Below are 10,238 nucleotides of genomic sequence, written 5' to 3'. Positions count from 1 at the left end.
TTTTCTGGCTTGGAACACTTTGAAGGCTTTGAACTTCATTTTCCTGTTGTGGCTGTTGTGGACAAATTTGGAAGGTTAACAATAAATTTGGGTTCTTATTTGTAATAATCATGGTTTTATGTTGTCTCTTAATTAGGTTGCCTAGTTGATATTGTCAAAGTATTAAGTATTCATCACATCAATCTAACCACACTCCCAATTTAAAGTTTACCATAAGTAAGAGAAGTGGTCAATTAGTGAATTAAAACTTAATCCAAAAGAGACTGGGAGTTTTCTCCCTCTTAAATCAAGCGTTTAGTATGTGTGTCATGTTGAACGAATTGAGCAAGCTCCGTTGCTCCTCGTTGAGTGATTCTCAAGTTATCTATCCTCCGTCTTCCTGAGACCCTTTACTTTTTCCTGCATCATTCTTTTTTGTTTATTTATTTATTAATTTTGATTATCAATGGGTATATTATTTGATTCTTCTTGGATAAAATTATGCTATTAATTTATAAACCCGCCCTATTTGCTAAGGGAGCTGCACATCGATTGGCTAGTATGCTAATAATTGAGCAAGAACTAATTTGGTTGAAAGAACCACGTAATAGTAGACATTTTCTTAGTGGACAGCTGAACCAAGGTTTTAACGAAATCACCTTATTACACCACATCCTTTGTACATATTGTTCGTACCTCTTAATAAATAGAAATTGTTGTAGTTGGAATTATATCACATATGTAATTGTGTAAATCCTAGTCGATTATTTATAGGAATTCTATGAAGATCTAGAAGATCTTTCCAATATTTGTATTACTTGAAGAACAAGTTTCTCTCTCCTTTACAAGTATAAATAAAGGTACAAGACGTGAGAATTATCACACATAGAATTCCTCAAGCCCTTTTCTCTCTCTCCTCTTTTGTTGATTTTCCTCTCTTCTCTCTCTAAATTTATGCCACAACACGCTCCTGATGCTACGCTAAAGAGAGTTTGACCATCTTCAATCAAGGAAGTATTACATTTAAATCATTCTTTTTATGATGGGTTTTTATCACAAATGGTCTTTGAAATTGGCTCACCCCATCAAGATGATCCCTGAAATTAAAAATCGATCAATGTAGTCCCTGAAAATGGGTGTCGCAAATCAATGTGGTCATTCCGTTATAATTCAGCCAAAAATTCTGTTATATACTGATTTGGCACATAACTGGTGCCACAAGTGAGCCTCAACACTTTCCCCTCGTTGGGTGTGGTTGTGCAGACGTTGTTGTGGTCTAGTGGGAGGGAAGTAAGAGATGAACAGATCATTATCACAAATCATCATCTTCTTTTTTTTCTTTTTTATTTAAGTTTTTAATTATACGAAAAAAAAAAAATTTGTTTTTTCTATTTTTTAAATATTTTTGTAAAACAATTATTTTACTCAACATGGCAATATTTAATTTGATTTGTGAGACTCAATTATATGCCACATCATCACATAACAAAATTTTTGACAAAATTATGATGAAAAGACAACATTGGTTTGCAACACCCATTTTCAAGGACTACATTGATTCAATTTTCAATTTCAATGACCATCTTGATAGGATGGGTCAATTTTAGGGACCATTTGTAATAAAACCCTTTAATGATTAACTTTTTATTTTATGGAAATAATCTCCTTTCTATTGATTCAATTCTCCTTTTTATTTTTTGTTGAACATGATACAATGCATTGCAGATGGAAATCCGGCATTGGAGGATAAACTTCTATAAATCCGTTCACAATATTCATCAAGCAACCTAAGTACCTTTTAAAGTACATTTATTGGCCTTGATTGCATGAAACATTCATCATAAAGCATGAACTCTAATGTTATGTTTTTGAATTATAAATTCGGCTTGAATTATTGTTTTCAATTGTTACTGTTATATTATAAAACCCTAGATGCGCGTGAGCCGCGGCCTGAAACCGCTGAGCCGCATTGCACCGACTAAGCCGAGCAGAGCCATTGTCCAAACCCAGCAGAGATCGAAAACTACATTTCTTTTATGTCGATTCTCCAACCTCGATCTCTCTGCCCCCTCATCACCTCTGTGTGACTTCCCTGCCAGATCCATTATTCTCCAGCGACCTGAAGTCGTCCAAGAACGAAATCGGTCGCCCTCGACGATTGCATAACGAGATTCCAATTGAATCGATGATATTGAGAAATCCCCATCGACTCTTATAGGTTTCTTTGGACACCTATCGTGATTTCATCGACTGTCTGACACCTAATCTATGTCGTCATTGACGTTCGATGTGTTTCTTAGTCACGATTCACCTTCCCCCTTCTCTGACTCTGCACCAGCAGTTGCATACCTCATCCCTTTCTCATGACTCATAGACATTGATTTCTACACCGTCGTGGAAGCCATAGGGTTCTTGACAGACCTCGACTCGTTCCCCCTGCCTGAGATGACTGTCGTATTTACATACATTATTATGTTTTGTATTTGACTACACAAGATTTGAAATATCTTTTGTATATAGACAATTTAGTGGGACAAAATGTCACCCATGACTTATGAACTTTTAAATCATTTTGAAATAATTATGTATATTTCAATAGGTTGAGACTGCTGGAGAACAATTCAAAAATAAACAAAAATAACAGGAATAAATAGAACTTGAAATTTTAATATTTTATTTATCAAAAATACTTGCTGTGCAGAATGAAATTACACAATAAATACAGCAATTAATATAAGAATATTAATGATACTAACTTGATTACAGAAGGTAGAGGCTAACGTAAAAACTATGTCATTCGAACAGTATTTCCGTCCCACTCTTGTGCTTGTGGTTCTACAATGTCTGCTCGACTAGGATTCAACTACCTAATTCTACAACCTGCAGTGGATTCTAGAATTCTAGCGAATTGCTTTGTGCGTTTACTTTCTTGAACGTTTGTACGGAAGAGAAGGAAAGGAAAAAGGATGATTTTCGATGGAACTAAGGACTCCAGTTATATAAGTTGTTTCATACCTCTTCAAATACCTTTTGGACGTATCTGAAGCTATACAACTCTTTCCAAAAAGTTGTATCTATTAATCAAAACGTTTTTAATTAATTTAATTAAGAACTTAATTCGAAATTCAAACTAATTGATCAGATTAATTTTAATTCCTTGGCCCTAAGTGCCCCAAGGCCCAAGGCCCTTGTCTTGATTAATTAATATTATAGTATAATCATTAAGCCTAATCCACACAATTAGTAGCCCAAACCTCAATCTTCATTCCAAATGGTCCAACACCTAATCACTAATAGAAATGACTTGACCTATATAAAGGCCCTTGACAAATGGTTGTATCCCAATGTGGGACAATGGGAGTTCAAAACTCCATCAATACCCCACATTTTGAGCCCACTATTAGGTCCTAGGGTAAGGTGAAAATGAGAGTAAACAATAGATGTGACACACATCAGGAGATGTGTTTTTTGGACTTGAACCTACCTTATGCTTCACCCCACAGATTTACTAGATGATGCAGTGAATATAAAATCTTGAATCGTTCATTTTCGCAGTAAACCAAGACAATAAGCAAAATATATGTCACACCAACACATCGCAAATTCATATGTTTGTGTTTATTTTGGTCCTGAACAAATCCTGGATTCATGAGAGCTTTAGAGAATATAGCCATATAATTCTCATAAATGCAACCCCACATTTACTCTCATATAGGTGATATTGATTAAGAATAGGCTGCTACTATTCCACTTGATTTACAAGTATCAATATCATCAAACTAATGTATCCTACACCTATCAGTAGTCACCACACTTCTTCTATCATAGGAATGGGTATATAAGTGTGTTTCTTCTTTGAAACTAACCAAACCAGTTTGCCTATTGAACCTAGACCATGAAATCTCCAATCAACTAGGTTAGGTTTCCATTTGGCAGTTTCATTTTACTGTATTGGCTTTAAACCTATTCCCCTCGATGTATGCTTGACTTGCTCTCTAGATAAACCTTTAGTAAGCGGATCATCCGCAATATTATCTTTTGACTTGACATAGTCATTACACTACTACAATATTAGCTTTAGGTGGCGGATGATGGTGGCGGATATTAGAAAAATACTGTCGAATAAATTATATCCGACACGTCATTTAATTAGTGGCGGACATTAGAAAAATCATGTCGGTTATATCGGACATAAATTCCTGGCGGCCATATAGTGACGGATATCAAAAAAATACTGTCGGTTATATCCGACAGTATTTTTGAATCTTTTTTTTTTAAATATTTTGGACAAATTCTGACGGTTTTGAAGTTAATGGTGGCGGTTATAACCGATAGAAATTGACTATTTTATTATGTTACTTTCTGACGGTTATTATTTTAGTATTCTGGTGGTTATAATTGACACAAATGAAAATTTTATTATTTTAAAATGTTATATTGATTAAAAATAAATAAATAAACACATATTTTAAATATTTTTTTTTCACTTATGACCCTAAAGTCTAATGAACCCAATTCCCACGAGCCATAAATTTTCTAAGAGAATAATAACAACAGACTACAATATAAAGCTCTATCATTTTTGTAATAAGGATTATGCTCCCTCACAGGCAAGCAACAAGATACAAAGAAATTCAAACAATTTTTTTCAATGCGTCACAAAGCACATTGTCTGGCATATAAATACACATGAACATCTGGTATACTCTATCATGTACGATTTTATTATTTTAAAATGTTATATTGATTAAAAATAAATAAATAAACACATGTTTTAAATTTTTTTTCTTTTTTTTGCGATTTTTTACACATGCTATCTCGGAGTTTATACAAACATATTTGACGGTTGGATCATTGAAACTAGTTTCGTAGAATGTATATCCTATCAAATTGATAGATTTAATGAACACTTAAGAGTTAATGTTATACTTCCATTAAGTATAAAATAAGATTTATCCACTAGTGTAAATATTTTAAATCGAAGATCGAATTCATTCATTGCATTCTTATAGGATCGAGGAGTGTAGCTGCAAAAAATCATCAAAATCGAAGCAAAATAACCGTTAAATTGTGATTTTTCGTTTATAACCATCGAAAACTTTTGTTTTGTTACCTAATCTCTTAATGTTTATTTTTTGTGATTTTTTACGTATGCGATCTCAGAGTGTGTACAAACAAGTTTGACGGTTGGATCTTTGAAAAACGCTTCGTAGAATGCGTATCGCATCAAATGGTAGATTAAACAAACACTTAGAGCTAATGTTATACTTCCATTAAGTATAAAATAAGATTTATCCATTAGTGTAAATATTTTAAATTGAAGATCGAATTCGTTCAATGCATTCTTATAGGGTCAAGGAGTGTAGCTATAAAAATCATCAAAATCGGAGCTAAAGTAACCGTTAAATTGTGAATTTTCGTTTATAACCGTCGAAAACTTTTGTTTTGTTACCTAATCTCTTAATATTTGTTTTTTGTGATTTTTTACGTATGCGATCTCGGAGTGTGTACAAACAAGTTTGAGGGTTGGATCGTTGAAAAACGCTTCGTAGAATGCGTATCGCATCAAAACGGTAGATTAAACAAACACTTAGAGTTAATGTTATACTTTCATTAAATATAAAATAAGATTTTGTGGTATCCGTTAGTGTAAATATTTTAAACTGAAGATCAAATTCATTCATTACATTCTTATAGGCTTGAGGAGTGTAGCTGTAAAAAATAATTAAAGTCAAAGCTAAAATAACCATTAAATTGTGAATTTTCGTTTATAACCGTAAAAAACTTTTGTTCCGTTATGTAATCTCTGAATGTTTGTTTTTTACGATTTTTTACATATGCGATCTTGTAGTACCTACAAACAAGTTTGACGGTGAGATCATGGAAACTAGTTTCGTAGAATGCATATCTCCGTTAAATTTGCCTAAATTTTGAAGTGGGAAAAGTAATTTATGCTAAATTGTTATTTATGTTTTTCAAGTATTGATTAGACAATATTTAGTTTGTGTGATGACATTTTCATGTACAATTCTCTTTTTGTTTCTTTATCGCATATTTTACATGGATTATTATCTGTTAAACCAAAAGTGTAAAATTTATCTATTAAACCAAACAATTATTTATTTAATTTTAAAAAACATATTATTTATTTATTTATTAAACCAAACAATTATTATTTTATTTTTTAAAATTGTAACAAAATTTTGGGGGAAAATTTAAAATTTTCAGAGGGAATTTTGAGGGATTTTTGCCGCCATTTTGTTTTTGTCGATTATAACCGACAGTAATGAAAATTTTTCAAAATAATACCCTCCATCTCTTTATTGCGCCAGTGCTTCTCCCTTCCCCCTTTTCTCCTCTCCTCATTTCCTTCTCCTTCTCTTCTCTCCTCGTTTACTTCCAGTTCAAAGCATCAAAAAGCAGAGGCACAGCGACAGCGACAGCCAGACCTTAGGTTTTTTTTCTTCCCCTTCTAATTGTCATCTTTAATTCATGTTTCTGAAGCATAAATCCATCAGTTTTTCCTGTAATTCTCTTTTGGAACCCCCAGCAGAGAAATGCTCTTACTTTCATCTCTCTCTCCGATCTTTTGGTATTATCGCAATTCCTCTCTCAATTGGTGCTATAGTATTTCTTAAAATTATTAGATTTAGGGTTGGGTAAACTAATTTTAAGGATTTTGATTGTACTTCACGTTCTAGTTTTGTTTGAGATAGTCCCGTGTTTGGTTTAGATGTAAGGCCTGAAGCTTTTCGAGATGAATCTTAACCAAAGAGGAGTTGAAAAACATTTGGAGGTAAGATCGTTTGATTGTTGTACTGATTGTTTGAGGTCTGATTCTAGAAATCATCATGAATTTTTTATTTTTTTATTAGTGCCTTTTGAGGGTTTTGTGAGGGTGGGGGCAAAAATTCGATGTTTTCTATTTATGTGGGTTTGGTTGATATTTTCTTTGGTGTGATAAGTCTCAGTCCTGGTATTGAATTTTGTTATATTTATGTGTTTTCCGTTTCCTTGCCAGGTACCTGGCAGTGCTGCAGATGCAGGACCACGGCCAACTTCGTTACTGGCCTTCAACTGTTGCAGCTGCTCTTGTCATCCTGGCTTCTTTAGAAAGCAATCGTGATGTGTCCCGCCAGCGAGTAATATAGGTAATTGCCAGATGGGAAGAAGAATGCTCAACAAGAAGAAGGGAGAATGCTCTCATGTCCTTTTTATTTTTTTTTATTATTACTATATTTTCTGTTGGTTTTATCCGACAGAGAATGCTTTACTTATTCATTATTAATATTTCTTGTCGGTTATATGTATTTTCTGTTGGTTTTATCTGACAGAAAATGCTCTTATTTATTCATTATTAATATATTTTCTGTCGGTTATATCCGACACAAGTTTTGTCGGTTTTAGAGTATTTTCTATCGGAAAATTCATTTCTTGACGCTGACAAATCTGTCGCTTATTATATCTGCCACTGCATCTATTTTCTGTTTGATTTTGCATAATATCCGACAATAATATATGTTTCTTGTCGGTTTTTAGACTTCCAGAAATAGATAATTTTGTAGTAGTGATAGTAATTACACCACTAGAGAGCCATTGCTTTATTGTATTATGCCTTCGTCTAATTTGTCTAGACTTCCAATTGTATACACTATTTTTAGCTCGATATTGACAGCTAAATTATCACAGTGTATACATATTGCCATTACAGGTTTAGGCCATATAGGAACATCTTCCAAAAAATCTCTTAGTCACTCAGCTTCTTCCCCAACCATATTGAGAGCCATAAATTCCGATTCCATAGTTGATTGGGCTATGCATGTTTGTTTGGAAGATTTCTAAGATATTGCTGCTGCTCCCAAAGTAAATACATATCCACTTGTGGATTTTGTATCATTACTATCTGATATCCAATTTGCATCAGTAAATCCTTTAAGCACAGGAGGATACCTGGTATATTGCAATCCATAATTCATTGTATGCTTTAGGTATCTTAATACTCGAATTAAAGGTTCCCAATGATCATGCCCATGATTGCATGTATATCTATTCAGTCTTCTCACTGAGTATGCTATATCAGGCCTTGTATAGTTCATAATGTACATAAGGCTTCCAATAACTTGTGAGTATTCACGTTGAGATACAGTATCTCCTCTATTTTTCTTAAGTTTGCTATTAGCATCAAAAGGAGTAATTGCATCTTTACTTTCCAAATGACCATATTTTCTAAGTGTAGCTTCTATATAATGGGACTGTGTAAGAATATATCCTTCTTGGTTTCTTTTTATTTTTACACCAAGAATCACATCACCTAGTCCAAGATCTGTCATATCAAAACTTGATTTCAATATCTTCTTGGTCCAATTTATTATCTCTATGTTAGTTCCCATTATAAGCATATCATCTACATATAAACACAACATAACACAAACATTATTTTGAGTTTTTGTGTAGACACACTTATCACACTCATTTATCTTAAAACCATATGTGATCATGATATGGTCAAATTTTTCATGCCATTACTTTGGAGCTTGTTCAAGCCCGTATAGTGATTTCACAAGTTTACAAACTTTGTGTTCTTGACCTTTAATTACAAACCCCTCGGGTTGTTCCATATATATTTCCTCATCTAAGTCTCCATTTAAGTACGCAGTCTTTACATCCATTTGATGTATTTCCATGTTATGGAGTGCAGCCGTAGCAATCAACAGTCTTATTGACATAATTCTCGTTACAAGTAAGTATGTGTCAAAGAAATCCAAACCAAGTTTTTTACGGTATCCTTTTGTAGACATCGAAATTTCGGTGAAATGAATGTTAACCAATAATTAAAATTTCAACGCTCACGTGTCACATAAATTTTACATGTAGCGTGTGACTCAACGAAAAATCGAAATAAATTGGAAAGGTCATCAAATAGGACACGTGTCAATATCTGGCAGAAATGATTTATTTCATCTGATTATTTAAATCCAAAAATCAAGTTTTGGAATTCTATAAATAGGAGGCCAAAGCATTCATTTCAAAAGGGAAAAAAAGAAAGGAAGAAAAAAAGAAAGGAAGAAGAAAAGAAAGAAAGAAGGGAATTTACATCACACCAAAACCTTGAAGCCTTGAAACTCTAAAGCTCTCAAGCAAAATCCCGAAGGATCAAGAAAACACTCTTCGTTCTTCGTCAAACCCTCCTTCAAGGTCAAGCCCCAACGGCCCTTGAAGAACTTCTGCCGACTCAAGATCAAGCCCCGACGGCCCCTTGAAGAAAGTGTTCATCATCCGTTCGTCCTAAGATCAAGCCCCAACGGCCCTTTGGATCAACAACCTCAACAAATCTACACATACACTCAGTCTTCAAGATTAGGCCCAAAAGCCCTTGAAGATCCGTTCATCCATCAACCTTCAAGATCAAGCCCCGACGGCCCCTTGAAGAAATCCAGACACCCAGTCTTCAAGATTAGGCCCAAAAGCCCTTGAAGATCCGCTCATCCATCAACAACCTCAAGACATCTGTTCAGTCTTCAAGATCAAGCCCCGACGGCCCTTGAAGAGAAGTGTTCATCGTTCATCATCCGTTCATCCTAAGATCAAGCCCCAACGGCCCTTTGGATCAACAACCTCAACAAATCCACACATCCAATCAGTCTTCAAGATTAGGCCCAAAAGCCCTTGAAGATCCGCTCATCCATCAACCTTCAAGATCAAGCCCAAAAGCCCTTGAAGATCCGTTCATCAACTGTTCATCCCTAGATCAAGCCCCGACGGCCCTTTGGATCAACAACTCATCCACAAACCTACACCCTACGAAGATAGAATCAGAGGATCAAATTACAAAGAGATTGTAACCCCAAAATCAATACAAACAAAAAATATATTTTGTACGCGTTATTCTTGTCTCTTGTTTCAGGAATTTTCCGTGTTTACAAATTTGGCACGCCCAGTGGGACCATCTCTACCTCTCATCTCTGTCTCCGTTCAAGATATTCAAGCACAGTCCATGGCTTCAAACAAAGAACAAGTCATGACTATCGGCACTACCTCCATTGAAAAACAGCTGGTTCAGATGAAGGAAACAATTGCAAGGCTGATAAAGATTGCAGAGGAGAAAAACTTGCAAACCGCCGGACTCATCAACCGTCTGGAGGCGCAACATGGTGTCATGGTGAAACCAAGCTCTCTTCCAACTAAGAGGACCGAAGAAGGCTTCAACCCAAATGCCTACAAACTCATGTCAAAGGCTAGGCATGACTTTGCTTCCTCTT

Source organism: Pyrus communis, chromosome 14 (assembly GCF_963583255.1).
Source record: "Pyrus communis chromosome 14, drPyrComm1.1, whole genome shotgun sequence".
Taxonomy (NCBI): Eukaryota; Viridiplantae; Streptophyta; class Magnoliopsida; order Rosales; family Rosaceae; genus Pyrus; species Pyrus communis.
This window is presented reverse-complemented; position numbering follows the sequence as displayed.